The sequence below is a fragment of the Prionailurus bengalensis genome, chromosome X (genome assembly GCF_016509475.1).
Source record: "Prionailurus bengalensis isolate Pbe53 chromosome X, Fcat_Pben_1.1_paternal_pri, whole genome shotgun sequence".
NCBI classification, from domain to species: Eukaryota; Metazoa; Chordata; class Mammalia; order Carnivora; family Felidae; genus Prionailurus; species Prionailurus bengalensis.
Genome location: NC_057361.1, coordinates 46273886 through 46293729, shown reverse-complemented (window position 1 = coordinate 46293729; position 19844 = coordinate 46273886). Strand labels below are relative to the sequence as shown.

The following is a 19844-nucleotide window of genomic DNA, read 5'->3' as shown; positions in this document are numbered from 1 at the left end:
ACATGCCCCGTTCCCGGGCACAATACTTGATGCACAAACGTAGAGGTGGTGGTAGAAGGGTAGACAGGTGAGGCAAGCACCTCAAATGCACCAATTTTCACAAAGCCTCAAGCAAACCTAGAGATTCCTGCCTCCACTTCCCTCCTTGCAGCATTTTTGGGCACTGAGATCGGAAGGAGGGCAGTCAAGGTCATGAGGGGGTGTGGGCAACCCTGTGTACAGCATAAGCCTCCCCATACCTGAAATGTGTCCTTGTCCTTATAGGCAGAGGGTCCTGATGTATGTCAAAGCAGTGGGACTGAGACCAAGACCACAGGCTGCTGAGGTATTTCCTAGATACCCCTGGGGAGGGGCGTCTTTTCCTCTGGAGAGACAGGCACATCATCCAGTAGCAGAGCTGGGAGCCCATAGGTGGGTACTAATTCAGTGGGGACAGTGGTGCTGCCAGATGGTCTCTCTGTCTCAGTCTCTCTAATGCTATCTTCCTTTCTGTCTTCTCTGTGCCTGGAACTTTGTCTCTGTTGCCCACCCACGTGGGTGGGACCTCACTCACCCAAGAGGACCCTTGCTTGGCCTCTCCTGAGGCTATCATCCTTTGACATGGATACTCATGGGGAACTGTTACGGGGTTGCTCACGAGTCTATGGAACTGTCCAAGAAGGCATGTTCAGCTGCAGATGGGTAGAAAAAAGGTTCTCCCTTAGGGCAAGCAAGGAGCTGATCCCCATGTATTGGGTGGCCTGGGCCTCTGGCCTCTGAAAGGGGGCTTCTGAAATAGGGGCTTCTCTGCTAAAAAAAACAACCGACCGACCGACCAACCAACCAACCAACCAACCAACCAACAAAAAGCCTCCATGGCTCAAACACGATAGTCAAACTCCTCACCATGGCCCTGAAGGTGCTTCACTATCTGGCCCCCATTACCTCTCTCACCTTGTCTCCTACCTCTCTCCCTCAACCATACTTAGCCAGCCACAGTGGCCTCCTCACTGTACCTCATACACCCTGCTCTGAGTTCCACTCTTGCGTTTTTCTACTGGCTCCTACCTCTGTCTGGGATTGTTTTCTAGCAGATATTCATCTCCAGGTGTCTGCTCAAGGATCACATTCTTTGAAAGACCTTCCTTGACCTGATTCTAAAAATTGTCCCCCTCTATTTCACTATTCCGATTTAATTTTAATCGCAATTGCCAAATTACTTACATTTTTGTGCTGTATGATCCCAATAGAATGTAAGCTCCATGAGAGCAAGGGGGTTTTTTTGTTGTTTCCACGCGGTCGTATTCCTAACACCCATAATAGTGCCTGACACATAATTTGGAGGGAATTAATGAATGAATGAGAGAATGAATAAGTAAGTACAAGGCTGTGGTGAGACGCATAACTACACAGGCCAAAGGATTCTCCTAGGGAACATGTTCACGGGTGACAGGATGCTGACAAAGTCCGCAGTCTTTATATCACTTTCTCAGTGTCCTTGGGGCCCCTGGAAGATGGCCCTTTCCCTAACAGAAACAAATGACTTATTACTGACAGTCAATCACAAAGGCCTGACACACAGCAGACCTCTAACACCATCCCCGTGCTCTACCCCTCCTGCCCCTGTTCCCCCACTAGACCTAGTTTGCATTGCCCACGGAGGCATAAGCCAGCACAACGCCTACCACATAAAAAAAAAAAAAAAAAATCACTTTTAACGCTCCCTATTACACTGGCGGCCACCGGAGAGAGGTAAATTTCAGCTCAGGAAGACTTTCTCCCGAGTCCACCACTGCAGCAAGCTGGGGTTTACACCCTGGCTTTGCCCTCCCTCCCTTTGGGACCAGCCTGGAATGGTCCGTGGGCATCTGCATCGACCAGCCATTCCAGGTACGCGCCACTAAGGGGCGCGCGAGCTGGAACGGTAAGCGTCACTGGACACACCCCTCAGGGCCACAGAGGCAGGACCGTCCACTCCGGGAGGTACCACTAGAGAGGGGACTCCGATTTTGGAATAATCCATTGTGTATGTGACAGTACTAAGGGTCTGCTTATACAGCGTGTGGCATCAGCCACAGGTCGCAGCGGAGGCGCTAATGGCGCCGCCAGGTCCTTCCCCACTCGCTCCACTCCATTCTTCCTGCCCATGTGAGCCTATGTGAACACCGGGTCTCAGGCCGCTTTATTCAGTTGCACTTCGCCGACTCCACCCCTCCGTTTCTACATGGTTACGTCCAGCTGGGCAGCAACGAGGTGAGAGATTGGCTCTCCGATATATAGGGGGCGAGGTCAGAGGCTTTCTGGGTGATGATTGGTCCGGGAGAGAGTGTGCCAGAGTAAGCCCTTCCCGGGGCGCAAAATGGCTCCGGAAAAACTCCCTACTCCCCGCCCCTGTCTTCGTCTACCCCGTTCCCATTGGCTATCTAGCGGGGTCAGGCACAACGAGGGCAGGAGCTCTGGGCGAGGGGTGTGGGTGTGTGTGTTTGTGTGGGTGTGGGTGTGGGTGTGTTTGTTTGTGTGTGTGGCTTTTCAGAGGGCACGGTTTTTCTCCGAGTTGAACTACTCACCGACTGACTGCCCCGAGGGGCTGAAGATGCTGCCCCAGTCGGTGGCGAGGTTCGGCGCAACAGCTCGCTTGTAGCCAGAGTCTGGCACTGGACGCGCGCCGTGACTGTGCAACTGTCTTCACGTGAGCTCTTTCAGTCTTGTTCAGCCCTAACTCGGTCACAAGCCTAGTCGGGCGCACTTGGCACGGCGCCATCAATTAAGTCCAGGGCGAGGTCTATGCGCTTGTTTGGCGTCCCTGCCTGGGAAGTAGAGTGTGTCAAGCAGTTTGGGGATGTGTGTGGCTAGAGAGGACATCACAGGCACGGTTTGAGTATATTTGATCTTTCTGAGCCTTTTAGGAGATTGTGAGTGAATGGGATATTTTATCTGAGTGGATTTTGTACGGCACGGGATAAGGACTTTAGGCCGTGCGTGTCTGTATATCTGGGGGTGCATTTTCTGAGCTTTTTGCGCATTTATGTCTGTGGGGTTGAGATCTGTGTGGGCGTCTGCACCCCAGGTGTGAGGTCTCTGAGCTGTTTGTGATTCTGTTTCAAGTTGTGATATCTCTGAGCTGCGTGGGGTGGGGGGTATTATCTTAAGGTGTAAAGGATCTGTGCTGTTTGGGAGTCCAAGGTGTGGGTTCTCTGAAATGTCTGGGGACTTTAAAGATAAAGGTTATGTGATGTTTCTGAGTTATTTGAGCTTCTGTCTTTCCCTTTTTATTTTGAGGTCCTTGTAATAGCTTGGGAGGTGTCTGCAGGGTTTGGGAGTCTTCTCTAGGATGTGAGGTCTCTGAGCAGATTTAATTTGTTTCCTGGAGTGAACACGTTGATCTGTTGCGGGGGGGGGGGAGGGGGGGGCAGGAGTTGTTTCAGTGTGTATGGTCTCTGTTGTTTTTTTTGTATTCTGTGACTCAAGTTGCAAGCTCTTTGTGCAGAGATTTTTGGAATCTTTTTTAGGGTGTGTTCAGGGATCTGTTTTTGGTGTCCCTGGGTATCTGAGCTGTTTGGGGTCTGTGTCTGAGAAGTAAAATCTTTTATCTTTGTGGTTGTGAGGTCTCTTTCCAGGAACTGAGGGGTTTGGAAGCTGGCAGATATGATTCCAAAGCCCGGACCCCCAAATCCTGGTTGTGTGTCATCGGGAAAGTCATTTGTTTCCTGAGGATTAAATATGTGTCAGCATCAATAAAATGGGGCCAGTGTGTGTCTTGGAGGGTACCTGTGCAACTTAGAAGTGTGTGTAAAGGTCCTGACTCCCAGCCATCCTTCCACAAGAATTTTCTGATCACCGGCTGTGTGCCTGAGTACTTTCCTTGGAAGTTGGAAGTACAACACAGGATAAAACTGACAAAGTGTCTTATTCCCTAGAGTTAGCCAGTAAATGTATTGACTGTCAGAGGATGTCAAGTGCTACATAGAAAGAGAAGGCGGGTTGGAGGAAGGAGTATGTGGGGATCATGTTGGTATTTATGCAGGGTGATGAGGGAATGACTCCCTCAGAAGGTAATGACTGAGCAGATTCCTGAGGAAGTGAAGGAGCAGGCCGTGGAACTACCTGCAATTGTTAGAACATTACAGGCAGAAGGTACAGCAGGTGCAACAGTACTGAGGGGAAATCCACTGAGTGTGTTCCTGGATATCAAGGAGTCCTGTAATGCTGGCAAAAGCCCTCAAAACTGGTTTGACACATAGAGCGCAGTGAAAGGTGTCTGGTGTTGCTGTCTCTATTTTTCCCACAACCTGTGAGGGAGGTGGTCTTCATCCCCATTTTATAAAGGACGCGAGGCTCCAAGAAGTGCCCAGAATCTTCTCTCCTGTTTACACCTGAAATTGCTAAGAGGAGTGAAACCTTGTGCTCCATCATGAAAGACTTGAGACATGAGAGGCTTGAGTGTCAGAGCTGCAGGACCCACACCATCCAGTTTGGATGTCAGCCAGCCAGCAGATATAAGCGATAATATGGGAATCATGCCCCTCATTACATTTCTACACTTGATGGAGGTCCGGACTGAAAAAGAAATGGGGCAGAGAAGAGAGGCAGGAAGGGGAAGCTGGAGAGCAATGAGAAAAAAAAAAAAAAAAAAAAAAAAACCAACACACTGGCTTCATGATGTTGCCTGGATTTGCCCCAATTCCCTTTAATTAATTGATTGTATTGAGATATATTCACCTCTCCCCCTCCCTTTTCTTTCCCTTCCCTTCCCTCCTGTTGTGCCTGAGCAGTTCAGCCCTAAAGCCATTAGGTGCTACAGAGCAAGGCAAGTGTGTGCATGTAGGGGCATCCCACACTTGGAGTCAGAGCCCAGGCACAGTGAGAAGGGCATCCATACATAGGGGCAGACTGCATTGGGGACAGAGCCCAAGGTAGTAAGGAGGATGTCCCTGGGGGTTGGATGGGGAGAAGGCTAACTGGCTCAAGGGTTCAAACTTCAGTGGAGTGTGGAGGTCAAGGTCAGGGATTGGTTCAGCAGAGCATGTGAGGGTGGGCCTCTGTGTGCAACTGGGATGCCTTATATACTTTAGGATTCGTCAACTCACTAAATGTGGAAGACCCGACTCTCACTTTTGGAAGAGGAAATTTCAAATACAGAAAGGAAGAAAACAAATTCTGAGGTGTTCTATTGGGATTGGAGGTCTCCATGTGAACTCATGCTTTATGATATGTATGTGTGCGTATGTGCATATGTTGATAGATACAGATGTACATATGTATGCGTGTGTGTTTGAATGTGTACATACATGTATTCCAAACTTTCTGGAAACAGCAACATCCCAATAGTAATAAGTACACCTAGCCCCGACGTCCTGGCTTCTAAATATTATTCTGCATTCAGTGATGGGTTCCCAGGCTGGGAGAGCGAAAGGACAAATGAGCCTGGCTCAACTTGTGGTACCAATCATAAGGGACAGTTCAAGGAAACTTGTGGTACCAACAATAAGGGACAGTTCAAAGACTGATTTGGTGATGTCAGAAGGACACAGAAAATAGCCTGAAGGGGCTCCCACTGGACATTCTGGGGATGATTTTATTTTTTCAGCTTTAATGAGATACTATTGATATATAACATAAGTAAGCTTAAGGTATACACGGTGATGAGATATATATATATATATATATATATATATATATATATATATATATAAATTGTGTGTGTGTGTGTGTGTGTGTGTGAGATCCCCATAACTTACTCTTCTTATGGCTGGAAATTTGTACCCAAGACCACCGTTTTCCCCAACCCCTGACAAACACCATTCTAATCTCTATTTCTATGAGTTTGGCTTTTTAAATTTCCACATATGTGAGAACATACAGTATTTGTCTTTCTCTGTCTTCTTTCAGTGTAAAGCATTCAGGGTCTATCCATTTAGTTGCAAAAGTCAGGATTTTCTTTTTATGGCCAATTAATATTCCATTGTGTATTTATAGCACATTTTCTTGATCCATTCATCCCTCCATGGACACTTACATTGTTTCCATATCTTGGCTGTTGCTGCACAGTAAATCATAAAATCGGTGTTACTCCTCCAATTTTGTTTTTCATTTTCAAAATTATTTGACTATTCTAGTTCCTTTACCTTTCCACATAAACTTCAAATTCAGTCTATATGTCCAAAAAGTCCTACTGGGATTTTTTTATTGGAATTGTATTAAAATGTTGCATTCCTTTGAGGCCTATTGACGCCTACATTATTTTGATTTGATCAACCCAAGAACACAGTATGTGTCTCCATTCATTTAGGTCTTATATTTCTTTCCTCAGCTTTTTGTGGTTTTGAGCATATACATCCTGTATATGTTTCGATAGACTGGAACGGGGGAAGCGATTGTAAATGGTACCTGCGGGTGGTTTCTGTATTTTGTCTTGTTATGTAATTGTTCATTGCTAGCATGCAGAAAGTTGCTTGATTTTTTTGTGTTCAGCTTCTATGCTGTGACAACATTGAATTCACGTATTGGTTCTAGGAGGTTTTTTTTCTGTAATTTCATGGGATTTTCTACATACATAATCATGTCATTGTGAATTGGAAGTTTTATTTCCTCCTTCCTGACCTTTCTTTTTTCTTTCCTTACTGGAGTGACTAGGACTTCTAGCAAAATACTGACTAACAGAGGGGAGAGTGGATATCGTAGCCTCATTCCTGGTCTTAGGGAGAAAGCATGTAGTCTTTCCTCATTAAGCAGGATGGAGGGTGTAGGTATTTTTGTAAGATGCTCTGTATTGTGGAGTTGTTTCTAGAGAAAGTATTGTAAGTCCTGGAGGGTGAACGGGGCAATAGCTGAAACGTCAGCAATGTTCTGGTCTCAAGGCTGTCGAACGTGGTAGCATTATGAGCTACAGAGCCCCACGATCCCCCAGAGGACAGTTAAGATACAAAACCTGCTGTAATTCCCTGACACTCCTTAAAACTTCACGTACTCCTGCATGCCTTCACGTAGCCACCAAATGTATGTCTGGTTAATGTCTAAAGGTCCATTGTGCTCTCTATCCATGCTTTGATATTCTTTGATCCTCCATCTAATGAAATATGAAATAAGGGCTATATGCAGTCTGCTGCTCTCTCACAGAGGCAGCCCTGCACACCCGCTCGGTCTGGTGTCTGAGAACTTCTTCAGTGCGTGGCCACACTATATCCAGGTTAGGAAAGTTCCCTTCTGGTTATAGTTTGCTGAATGTTTTTTTTATCATGAATGGCTGTTGAATTTGGTCAGATGCTTTCTCTGCATCAATTGATATGATCATGTGGGTCTTTTTTTTTTTTGATACACTAATATGATTTCTTAACTGATTTTTGAATTCTGCACCAGCTTTGTATTTCCAGGGTAAATCCAACTTGCTCATGTTGTATTATTCTTTTTATATATTATTGAATGATTTGCTAGTAGTGTCTTTGTCTGATTTTGATATCAGGGTAATGCCAGTCTGATGAAATGATTCAAGAAGTGGTCCCTCTCTTCTATTTCTTTGTAGAGGTTGTAGAATTGCTGTTATTTCTTATTATATTTCTACTACTTTTGTAGAATTTTTTAAAATTTAAATTCAAGTTAGTGTATAGTGTAGTAATGGTTTCAGGAGTAGAATTTAGTGATTCATCACTTACATATAACACCCAGTGCTCATCCCAACAAGTGTCCTCCTTAATGCCCATGATGCATTTAAGCTCACTCCCTCCCCCCCCCCCCCCACACACACAAAACACCTCTCCAGCAACCTTCCGTTTGTTCTCTGTATTTAAGAATCTCTTATGGTTTGCCTCCCTCTCTGTTTTTATCTTATTTTTGCTTCCCTTCCTCTGTGTTCATCTGTTATGTTTTTTAAATTTGACATAGGGGTGAAATCGTATGGTATTTGTCTTTCTCTGACTGACTTATTTTGCTTAGCATAATACGATCTACTTCCATCCACATTGTTGCAAATGGCAAGATTTCATTCTTTTTAATCCCCGAGTAGTATTCCATTGTATATATATGTACCACTTCTTCTTTATCCATTCATCAGTCAATGGACATATGGGCTTTTCCCATAATTTGGCTGTTGTTGATAGCACACTGTTACTTGTTCTTAAGTGTGTGGTACAGTTTTCCAGAGAAACCGTCTGGGCCTGGAGATTTCTTTCCTGAAAGTTTTTAACAATGATATTTTAGAAATATATGTGTGTTTTTCAGATTACCTGGGTGGTGGTTTTTTGTTTTTTTGGTTTTGTTTGGTTTTGTTTTGTTTGGGTTGAGCTTTAATAGTTTGTGTCTTTCAAGCAATTGTTCTGTTCCATCTCAATTACCAAATGTAAGTGCATAGATTATTTGTTAGAATCCATTCAAATTCTCTGGATTCTGTAACCTATTTCATTCTGGATATTGGTAAGTTGTGCCTTTATTTTACTTATCTTTCTTTTTGTGTCAGTCTGGATAGAAATTTATGAATTTTATTGACCTTTTCGAAGAACCAGCTTTTGGTTTCATTGACTATCTCTATTCTTTTCCTGATATTTGCTCTAAATCCTGTTTTTCTTATTTTCTTGCTTTATTTTTATGTCCTGTTTCTAGTTTCTTAAGGTGGAAGCTTTCATTATTAACGTGGGTCCTTTCTTCTTTCTAATACAAACATTTGATGCGGTACATTTAACACTAAGTACTGCTGTAGCTGCATCCTGCAAATTTGGATATGTTGTATTTTCGTTTGCATTCAGTTCATCTGATAAAGGGTTAGTATCCAAAATATTTTCTAATTTCCCTTGAGCCTTGCCATTTGCACCATGGGATTATTTAGACATGTATCGTGTAATTTCCTTGTGTTTGGAGATTTTCCTCTTCACATTTTCTTACATATTGGGTTTTTTTTTTCTTTTGCTCAGGCAACATTCTCTGTATGATTTCAACTATTTTATAACTTCTAATATGTGTTTCGTGACCCAGGATGCAGTCCACCTTGGTGAAACTTCCATATGTGAAGGGTTCTATACTTGTCAGTTACATCCAGGTAGTTCACAGTGTTCAGTTCATCCGCATATTGCTAATTTTCCTTCTATTCCTTCTGCATATGACTGAGAGAGTGTTGACTTCTATAACTGTTACTTGTAGATTTGTTCATTTATCCTTCAGTTCTGTCTGACTTGGTTATATATTTCGAAGCTTTGTTATTGGGTGTTGTGCAGAGAAGAGTTAACATAGTAGGCCTGAAACTACTGTGCTTACAAACATCAGCATGTTGGTCCTTATCTTGGCATCCGGGAACTTGAATTTCAGAAGGTTTCCCACCATTCCCTACCTGAGCAGGGTGCTTTATTCTTCCTAAACTGTCCAAACAATATGTTTCATGTTAAACATCTATGAAACATCTCAACACATAGACATCTATGAAAATACCTTTCCTTCTGGGAATCTGAAATCTTGGTCTGTGCTGGGCAGACAGTGCCTACGTGACCAGCCTCCATCCCAAACCTCTGACGCTGTGTTACTCACGAGGTACCCTTGGTAGACAGCATTTCACATGAGTTATCATGATTTTTGCTGAAGGCACAAATTGTGTGACTCTCCTGGGAAAGGACTCTTGGAAGCTTGCACTGGTTTCCTCCAGATGTTACCCAGGGCACCATTTCCCCTGGGCAATTTTGCTTTCTATCCTTTTGCTGTAATAAATCTTAGCCCTGAGGATGACCTTCACGTCCTCCTGGGGATGCAGCAGAAGCAAGGGTGGTCTTGGGACCTCCGAAACCATGGTGGCAGCCATGGGACTCACTAGCAGGAAAACCCTGACTCACTAAAATATGGTGGAAGACTTTGCGTAAAGAAAGGATGGCACGGTAGAGATGATAAGCTGCTTGTGCCTCAGTGATTATGGATGTGCCCACGATATGAAAGAGCAGCTGAGCTGTTCTGAAAGGTAAATGTTACACACGGAATGCAAAAATAAAAGGTCCAAGTCCAAGAGCGTTGGCTCACTGCATGCCTTGGCTGCTTTAGCCATGCTGGATGATATGAGGTGAACAAGTGTAGCCAACTTATGACTTGGGTCTTTATTCTCTGGAGGCCAGGGAAAAGGATCCAGACCTTCCCAAAGGTGAACAAAAATGTTGAAAGTTTAACTTGCTGTCTCCTGCACGTGGGAGAAGACAAATTTAATTGGTTGCCTGGGCTAGAAAAAGCTTTACATAAACCAGAGGCAAAGACGGAGGGGAAGGCATTCCAGCCTTGTCTTCAGCTGGCTTACTGCTGCTGTGGCTGCGCCTCCCAGCATTCCAACCAGGATGTCCCCTGTATGGTCACCCGGTAAGTGTCCACTTACTGCTAGGAGTTTCAGTAAACTTGCAGTGAGAGCGAAAAGGGAGGATTTAAAAGTGGCTTTGTACGTTGTGGCTGTTGGTGCCTGGATGTCTGAGAAAGCTGATGTAAGATGTTAGGCAGGGCCACTGTTCAAAGCAGCTGCCCCCAGCAAGGGTATGACCTGTTCTAGCCTGGCTGCTGGATAAAGGAGAGAGACAAAAGGGACAGGAGGTGATGTAAACCCATTTTGAAAATTTTGAAAATTCAGAATTTCATCCTGAACAATTCCTAATGATCATGAGTCTTTCTCGTTATGTAATAGAGTTTTCTATGAAAATATTTTGGTCCCTTTTGCTAACAGGCCCTCCTTACAAAAGGTTTGGAGGAGAGCAGGGGGTAAATAAAGACACGGAAAGGTTCAGTTTCAGAATTGTACGCACTGATTTTGTAACAGTGGAGAAAACAAACCTGGCACCTGGGGAGAAGCAGAGGGAAGAGGCGAGGACATTAATGGCCTGTGTCTGTCCAGACTATTCTTGGAAATTTTCTATTTTTTGTTAAGGAAACACTCTCAGTGCAGCCTTTGCAAGCCTTTGTGAGCACTGCGAATGCAAATTGACTCCTGAGCCTCGAGCCATACCTGCCAGAGCTCTGACTGTGGGACAGCAGGGGTGGCCCCAGCTCCTGGGCGTTGCACGCATGGCACCTCCACGTGACCTCCACCCTCAGAGAGAGGATGAACTGGTGTCATGGACAGACACAACTTTGGGAAATAACTGCCTCCAGGCATCCCTCTAAAACCAAGGGCTCAAATGGATATTCCAAGTGGACAGGGAGTCCTAGAGGGGAAGGCCCGTGGCGGGAGGCCACATTGAGGCCCCGGTGAGCCGTGTTGCCAGATTCGGTGTATGTCCAGCTCTGGGCTCCCTAACGATTGTAAACTCTGTTTCAGGAGAATCACGTGTGCCCGCTAGGATTACCCTTCCTGTGTGTGTGCCCTGACCAGCCCGACACTGCCTCAGCCTGGAAGACTTTCAGGTCAGGTTCTGCTTCTCGACCAGTGTGTGCTGTGCCTGAATTTGTGCGTCAGGCCAGCTAAAAAGAAGGTTCGTACAAAAAACTAAGCAGTAAGTTACCTGTTTTTCTACATTAGACCTTTGTGGTTAGTGCAAATTGTTTTAACTGGTTAAATCTAGGACCCCTGAGGGACGTGATGGAGATCAGTCCTGCAGGCTGGTCTTACCCTACCGCATTGGTCCTAAGACTGAGACCTGTGGCACGTCCCTCCTGCCCTCTGCAGACCGGCATCTGTGTGGTTCATCATCATGACACTAGGTCCATTCATTCCCATTTGACTTCAATTCCACAAGTGTGGACTGGCCTTCTGCCGAGTGTCAGGTCCTCTGGCCTGAAGACACCAAGAGCTGTGTTTCCAACCTTCCACGAGACAGACACGAGGGAGACAGATATGGAAACAAAGTGGCAATGTTCAGTGACCGCTGGCAGATCACATTGTGAACATCTCCCACTTAATTCCTCCGGTCCTTTCACAGCATAACCTGGAGAAGACCCATCCGGTCAGTACATTTGGGTTCCCCTCATTCTATTTCCTGCACGCACAGCTACAGATATCAAGTGATACTGGCATGTTGTATGAGACACAAAGCCATGAACAGAATTGCTTTCATTGATGTATTTTCCAAAACAGTCAAGGATTATTGGTACCTTCCCAGGTAAAACAACATGCAAGTATCCCTCAATTTACAGGGAAGTTAACATTTATGGAAAATCCACCTTATGTAAGTCTCTGTCAAAAAGATTTGCCTCCCTGAAACTTTCCCTTTTTATTTTTTTTTTTTTAATTTTTTTTTTTCAACGTTTATTTATTTTTGGGACAGAGAGAGACAGAGCATGAACGGGGGGAGGGGCAGAGAGAGAGGGAGACACAGAATCGGAAACAGGCTCCAGGCTCTGAGCCGTCAGCCCAGAGCCCGACGCGGGGCTCGAACTCCCGAACCGTGAGATCGTGACCTGGCTGAAGTCGGACGCTTAACCGACTGCGCCACCCAGGCGCCCCAAACTTTCCCTTTTTAAATACTGATACTTCCCTTTAATCATTTCAACAATCACAGTCTCCCTCTGAAATTTTCAAAATGTGCCATTGTGGTTATAACCCACATAATATGCTGGTCCTTGCCTGGATTTGGTGAGAGGAAATACCATGGCAGCATGGTACTCCCAGGAAGTACTCCCTGGGAAGGATTCCGGGCACCCTCATCCTCTGCCTGCTTTCTGTGATAAGAACGTGTTTCAGGGACAGCTGAGATGTGAGGTAAAGCTTCATTTCAGAGGTCACCACTGCCGTGGAATGTCCACGCCCGGATGGTTTTGTGCTCGTCTTGGCTCTTAGCTCCTGGGACTGGGGTTCTCCTCCTCATTGATGACAAGCCTTTCTAGGTATGGACACCAGAGTAAGGGGCTGGGAAAGGGCTTTAAGCTTTTGTCCTGTTCGGGACAGCAGATGATGTCACAGGACAGCTGAAAGGACAAGAGGGAGATGATCGCCTAAGGTCAAAGGCAGGTTTTTGATAGGTGAAGGGAAGACATGCGCCCAAGTTCTGGTTGTGCCAGGCTGACGTGGAGTGGAGTGTGGGTGTAAGAATGAACCAAAGGCTGCGAGGACATGGGGAGAATAGATTGCATAACCTCACATCATATGGTTTACGTGGTCCTCAAAAAAAGCCCGTGCCATTATGAGAACTTAATGTCATCTTCTGTCACCAACCCTACCCACTGGCCACAAAGAGAATGGATTTGAGATAGACCGAAGCTTTCATGGAGAACGTCCAGTGGGGTCGTGATGTCCTCTCAGAAAATCTGCCCTGCCCTTGGTTTGAGTCTCAGGCTGTGCTCATTATGTTCTGCTTTCTGTGTGCTTTCAGATTGGTCTCTCATGTGTGTGTTTGTCTGGAAAGAGTCAGTACATTGAAGTCAGGCTTGCTACCACAGGGATTTAATAAAGTTCTTGAGAGTTTCCTAGGCAGAGTTAAAAATCACAGATTCTAGGGTGCGTGGGTGGCTCAGTTGGTTAAGTATCCGACTCTTGATTTCGGCTCAGGACATGATCTCACAGTTCATGAGAATGAGCTCCGCATTGGGCTCCATGCTAACAGTGCAGAGCCTACTTGGGATTCTCTCTCTTCCTCTGTCTCTGCTGCTACCCGATTCACGTGCATGTTCGCTCTCGCGCGCGCGCTCTCTCTCTCTCGATAAATAAACATTTTTTTTAAAAATCACAGATTCTTGACATTGTGACCACGCTAAATGAGATTCACTGGGTATGGATCATAGCATGTGCATTTTTAAAAACTTCTTGGGTTCTGACTTAGGAGGACTCCTTGTCTGGGAACTACTGGAGCAGGGCAGTCAGTGGTCCCGTTTTTCTGCTGCTTGGCTTCTCTCTCCATTGTTGTGAGGGTGCAGAAGTGACAACAGTTTGGTGCCTTCTCTGATGCACAAACCCAAGAACTTCAGCTAGGAGACTGATGTGCTGTCTGCTGTACTAACAAGGCTCGGAGAGTATTGTTTCCACAGAGTATCCTGAATCCAGTCCCTGTCAAGCTTCCATCTAAGTGATTGCTGTTGAAATCAAATTTCTGTATACCATGCAGTTCCGTGCTATAAAATCAGTTTGTGTTATATGTTAGGTGTAACTCTAAATATTTTGCACTGGCCCTTGGATCCTAATATTGACTGAACAAGTACACAGTACAGTGAATTTTCTGCAACGTGGGCCTGCACCACTTATGGCCCGATGCCACTGAGCAAGTTACTTAACATCTGTGTGCCTCGGTTCCATTAGCAACGTGGAAACACTAGTTAGTAGTAAGTGTAGCTACTTCTTGGGGGCAGTTTAGAGTACTGACTGTGTTAAGACAAAAAAAGTCATCAGGACAGTGCCCGGCATGTGGCAAATTGCCGATCAATTCTAGCCGTTGTTGTTACTGTTGTTGTTCCCACATTTCCGGGAAGCATGTTCTGGACAGATGGTGTCAAGACTACCTTTGACTCACTGGAAGGACTTAGCACTATCACTTCGGCTCCTTGGGGACTCAGGAATTGAGTCTGTGGGGCACGGTGGAGGGCGTGTTTTTATTAGCATAACGAGTATTCAGCTCTCCTTATGGGCCATTGGGAAGCCTAAATGCAATGCTTGGTTCCATCATCGTGGGCTCCTATGGAAAACTTGAATGGAAACTTCTCTAGGAAATTAGAATGAATGACCTGTTTGCACATTTTGTACAGTGTTTGGAAAATGAAGTGGTCACTGGATGATGATAGAACACGAGTGTATAAATTTGCGTAAACATTTCAAAGAGTGAAATGTAAAGGCCAAGGACCTCATCATGTGGTGGCTTCTACAGCCATTAGTTGTATTGAACTCCTATTGGGAGTTCAGTCTGTTGGGAAGATGTGAGTCTGGTAAAGATACGAAGCTGTTAACAGTCCAGTTTTCATCAGTAACATTTGTTTTTCTTCCACTCATATTCATTATTCATTTAACAAAAGGCTGGTGTATTAGTATTTTCTGAACTGAGTCATGAGGAGGTGGTAAACAGTGTGTTTGGAGAGTCTTAGGAAAGGTGCAGTGAGGAGAGAATGGGAGTGGAGGATGAGGTGAAAGTGTGCAGGGGGCAGGCAGAGAGAAGGAGTAGCAAACAGGAGGGAAGGATAATGGATACAAGCAGAAGGAAAGAGACGGGAATACAAGCTCACACTTCAGGAGGCTTACTACAGGCCTGGATTTGTTTTTAGCTCTTTCCCTACAGCAATGATTTTAAAATTCATGGAGTATCCACTGCAGCACTGTGAGGTAAGTGTTTTTAAGGGTATCGTCCCTTGTTCCATCCAGATGAGGAAACTGAGACCCGTAGAGGTTAAGGGGTGGAGTAACTTACCCAGAGCCACCTACTCAGCAAGGGCAAGGTCAGGGTTAAATCCAGGTCAGAGAAAAACATACAGAGACATGGGATTTGGCCATAAACTGCAGTGCACCTCAGTGTCCAGTGTCCTTTGGTTCAAAAGACAGGTGAACGTGTAAGACAGCTTATCCTGATTACACTGGATCAGTGCTTGGATAGAACATGATGTCTCAGGTGCACGAGAGACTGTGAGGTGACAAGTCAATACAGGCACATCACTAAGTCGGGATCTGGTTCATATCAAGGTCTATACACGCGTTTGCTGAGGCAGATTTCAGCGTTGGTATCCTCATCATGATCATTATGGACAGTAGTTTATGGTATATATAATGTTTGGAAACAAAACAACAGATAAAATCCTATAGATTTTAAAGTCGTTTTTCTAAAGACTCGGTCTCTTTGGTATCTTGACATTTCAAGATAATGAATTGCTTTGATATCCTTGCCAGCTGAAAACCCAATCAGTGCATTTAAAGTGGAGGAGAGCTATGTGGGACAGTAGAGCAGAGCAGCGAGGGAAGCAGAGAGGTTTGGATGGAAGGTTAGCTAAGTCTGCAAGGGCTATGAAAATGCCACAGACGATGCAGGCCAAAACCAAACCAAATCAGACAGCAACTTGCTTGTCCCTAAGAAGAGACAGTTGTGCTATTGAGATAAGTATCTCTATTAAAATTTCTTAGACTTCTGCTCTCTTTTGGCCCCCAGGGTGCAGTGTGTGGTTCTTACAAGGTAGCACTGCTTTGGTCACGCTGTGGGTGAGAGTGGCAGCCTCACCTGAAGCATTCTCCGTTTGTGGGCCACCTGGAGCACGTTACTTGAAGTCTGGAGGCCTACGGATTCATAAGAGAAAACAGAAAGCAAATGCATAGTACAATAGTTAGATCCAGCCACCTCCAGTAGAGCCCTACATAGCAAGTGAGATGCAGGCACAGGTGTTGTAGTCATTGGTTGGGAAGTAGCAGGGTTGGGTTGGGTGACTCAAAGAAGAAGCATGGAAGTGAGTACAAGGTGAGAAAACACATTAAGAGGGGACAAACAGCGAAAATCCCATTTTCTGGCCTTGCTTTTCTGCTATGAAAATAGAGTGCTCTAGTATTGTGGGGAGAGGTTACCCTGGTCCGAGGTCCGGGAGGGAATCGCTGCACTTAGTGATGAGCGTTCTGATGACCCACCGTGAACAGTAACGAGGGGACACTGAGTGTGTGAAGGCACAAAGGTCTCAGCCTTTACCATAGACAGACTCATAAAGTTTCTTAGCCTTGCTGAGAGTAACGCTGCCTCACCTTACAGAAGCTCGAAGCCGCCATCTGGCAACACCACTGGTGCTCCTCCATCTCCTGATCCAGCTGGGGGGTGGCTGCCCAGGCACTGTTCCCTGAGCTGCATAAGTATGATGGTAACCGTGTGTGTGTGTGTGTGTGTGTGTGTGTGTGTGTGTGTGGGGGGCAAATATAGGGTGAGAGACTCTATTCATTTAACTATGATTCACTAAATAAGCTTCAGCTCTTACCTAGACACTGTAGACACTGTGTTGGGTGCCTGGGCGATACAGTAAACAAAGACTGCCTTCATGGAGTGAGTTTAAGCCAAATCATTCGAGAATAGTTAATCTAACAATCATATAAGTCAATGTAAAAATTACTACCGTGACTAGTGGTACCAAAGAGGTGTGTTTTATTGAGGTCTGATTGATAGGTAAAGCTATAGGTAAAGGTATTCACATGTACAACCCTTTCTTCTTGTTGGTGTGGTTGTTATTATATGATTATCATTAGCGGTAAGAACACTTTTAACATAAGATAATCTCTTAGCAATTTTAAGTATATAACACAGTATTGTTAGGTAAAGGCACTACGCTCTGTAGGTCTCCAGAACATACTTCTCTTTCATAGTTGTAACTTTGTACATTTGACCATCACCTCACCATTTACCCCTCCCCTTACCCCTGGCAGCCATTGTTCTACCCTCAGCTTCTAGGAGTCTGACTATTTTAGATTGCACGTAGAAGGGAGATAGCCCAGTATTTGTCTTTCTGTGTCTGGTTTATTTTAGTAGCCATCAAGTCCTCCACGTCCAGATGACATGCTCTTATCTGTGTAAAACCCTGAAGATTCTGACAAAAAGAAATTGTTATACCTAAGGAACCAATTCAGTAACATTACTTTCATTTTTAAAAATAGCTTACTGGATATGAGATTCTTGGTTGTTGAGCATTTTTTAATTTTTTAATTACCCAGTTAGTTCCTTCTGGCCTCCATATTTTCTGCTGAGTAAACTGCTATTAATTGTATTTCCCTCATAAGTGACTGGTCATTTTCTCTTGTTGTTTTCACAATTTTCTCCTTGCCTTTGGCTTTCGGCATGTTTACTGTGATGTGTCTATGAATCTCTCATTTATCCTACTTGGAGTTCATTGAGTTGCTTTCAGGCACTGTTTCTTTGAATATTTTTTTCTGCTCCTTTCTGTCTGTGTTCTGGTACTCTCCTGCATCTGTGTTGGTGTTAAGAGTGTTCCATGTGTTTGTGCAGCTCAGTTTATTGCCTTCATTTGTTTCCCTCACTTTCTTCAGACTGTATAATCGCTGTCCATCTGTCTTCAAGATTGCTAAATCTTTCTCTGGTAGTTCAACTAGTGTCGATCTCCTCGAGTGAATTTTTCACTTTAGTTACCGCACTTTTCAACTGCAGAACTTGTATTTGGTTCTTTCTTAAATAATTTTTCTCACTTTATTGTTATTCTGTCTTTGATGTGACTTTTTCATCATACCTTCCTTTACTTTTTTGATTGTGGTTTTCTTTGTTCTTTGGACCTGATTATAACAGCTACTTTGAATTCTTTATCAAATCTGACATCTGGTCGCAAGCACCGGCAGTTTCTGTTGCTTATTCATGCTTTCCTGTTTTTTGAATTATCATAATTTTTTTCTTGTCTAACTATCTAAAATATTGGAGCAGTACTGGGTACTGATCCATCCCACCCCTTCCTGGGTTTGTTACCTCTGTTTCCTTGTCTAGTTGTTTAGTGTCTAGCTGGTTTATTTTAGTGGAGTCTGTTTTCTCTCCTTACTCTCGCCCACCCCCACCCTTGTGTTAGGCTTCAGATTTTAGTCCTCAGGGAGAGACGTCTTGGGGATGCCTACTGTCCCCTTGGGATGACTGGTTGCGGCAGGCTTCTCTCTGATTGTCTCTTTGCCTGACCACACCCAGCTGTTCCGGTTCACTGACTGTGGGCTACTTGTTCAACTGTTTTCAGCGATACCCTGGATATATTGCTTCATAATCTAAACCAGTGAAATCCATGCTCCTTTGAAGGGCTAGCTGCTGAAGTTACTGTTTCAGAGTTTTTCTGACCCTAGGCAGGCTCCTTGCAGCTGTCTCTTCTCCCTGATTGTCTCAGGTAATCCGGCCAGCCTACAGTTGATCCTCTATGTCCAAGACTTCTACCAGTCTCCCACCGTTTGCCTTGTACCACAACCTCCACTGTTTTGCAAGTGCCCTTAGGCTTGCTTGACCTTCTCCTCAACACCCCTTTGCAAATGAACTTTGTTCCTCTGAGAGGAGCTATCTGCTTCAAAACCTCTGAGCCACAACTCTGTAGTTGGGGAGTGGGGACAATGGCAGCACATTCTTAATCCTGTTTTTCAGCATTACACTATGTAGCGTTGCTTTTGAAAATTTCCATTTTTAATTGTTTATGGCTGGTATATGGAAGCAGAATTTACTTTTACATACTGACTATGTGTCTCTTCACGTTGCTAAACTCGCTTCTTAATTCAAGTAATGTTTTATGGGTTTTTCTTACAGATTCAGGTGTTGCCAGTGAATAATGACTGTTTTACTTCTTTATTTCTTTACTTCTTTATTTCTGCTTGACTTTTTTATTGGCTAGAACAGCCAGGAAAATATTGACTAGAAGTGGTGAAAGTATGCATACTTACCTTGTTCCCTGTCTCAGGAGGGAAACATTCAGACCTTCAGGATTAACGATTACAGTGGCTTTAGATATTTTTGTAGATGCCAGTTATCGGCTTAAGGATGTTGCCAATAAACTGAATGAATCTTGCCATCTCCCCAACATTCATGTTGAAACCTTTCTCCAGTATGATGGTGATTGGAGGTAGGGCCTTTGGGAGGTGATCAGGTCATTCAGGTGAAGCCCACATGAATGGCATTAGTGCCCTTATAAAAGAGACCCACCCCTGAGAGCTCCCTCGGCCCTCCTGCCATGTGAGGACAAGAAGTCAGCAGTCCGTGAAGCAGGAAGCAGGGCCTCACATCCCAAATCTGCTGGCACCTGGATCTTGGGCTTCCTGGCATCTGGAAATATGAGAAATAGATTTCTCTTGTTTTTAGAAGTCATCCAGTCTGTGGTAGTTTTGTTGCAGCAGCCCTAGGAGACTAAGCTAGAAATCCTTCTTTATTCCTAGTTTGCTAGGAGTTTTTATCAAGTAAATTTATCAAATAAATACTCTTTATGCATCTATTGAGATGCTTATATATTTTTAGGCTGTTATTATGGTCAGTTAGCATGAGTGATTCTGAAACATTGAACCACTCTCAAAGCTGTGGAACCAT

The 19844-nt window shown here is 44.6% G+C and overlaps 1 protein-coding gene across 20 annotated transcripts in view; it reads left to right on the top strand.

Moving 5' to 3' along the window:
• The first annotated feature begins 2373 nt into the window (after positions 1 to 2373).
• Positions 2374 to 19844, top strand: part of FAM156A (family with sequence similarity 156 member A) — a 47273-nt gene continuing 29802 nt past the window's right edge. For 2 of the 20 annotated variants that reach the window (XM_043570731.1, XM_043570730.1), the window contains exons 1-3: positions 8006 to 9907; positions 10054 to 10293; positions 11240 to 11325. The gene's annotated coding sequence lies outside the window, so the exon portion shown is untranslated. Of the gene's footprint in view, positions 2669 to 7976; positions 9908 to 10053; positions 10294 to 10343; positions 10519 to 11239; positions 11394 to 19844 lie in introns of those variants that run through there. The other 18 variants (XR_006295726.1, XR_006295725.1, XM_043570720.1 and 15 more) reach the window with 14 other exon arrangements.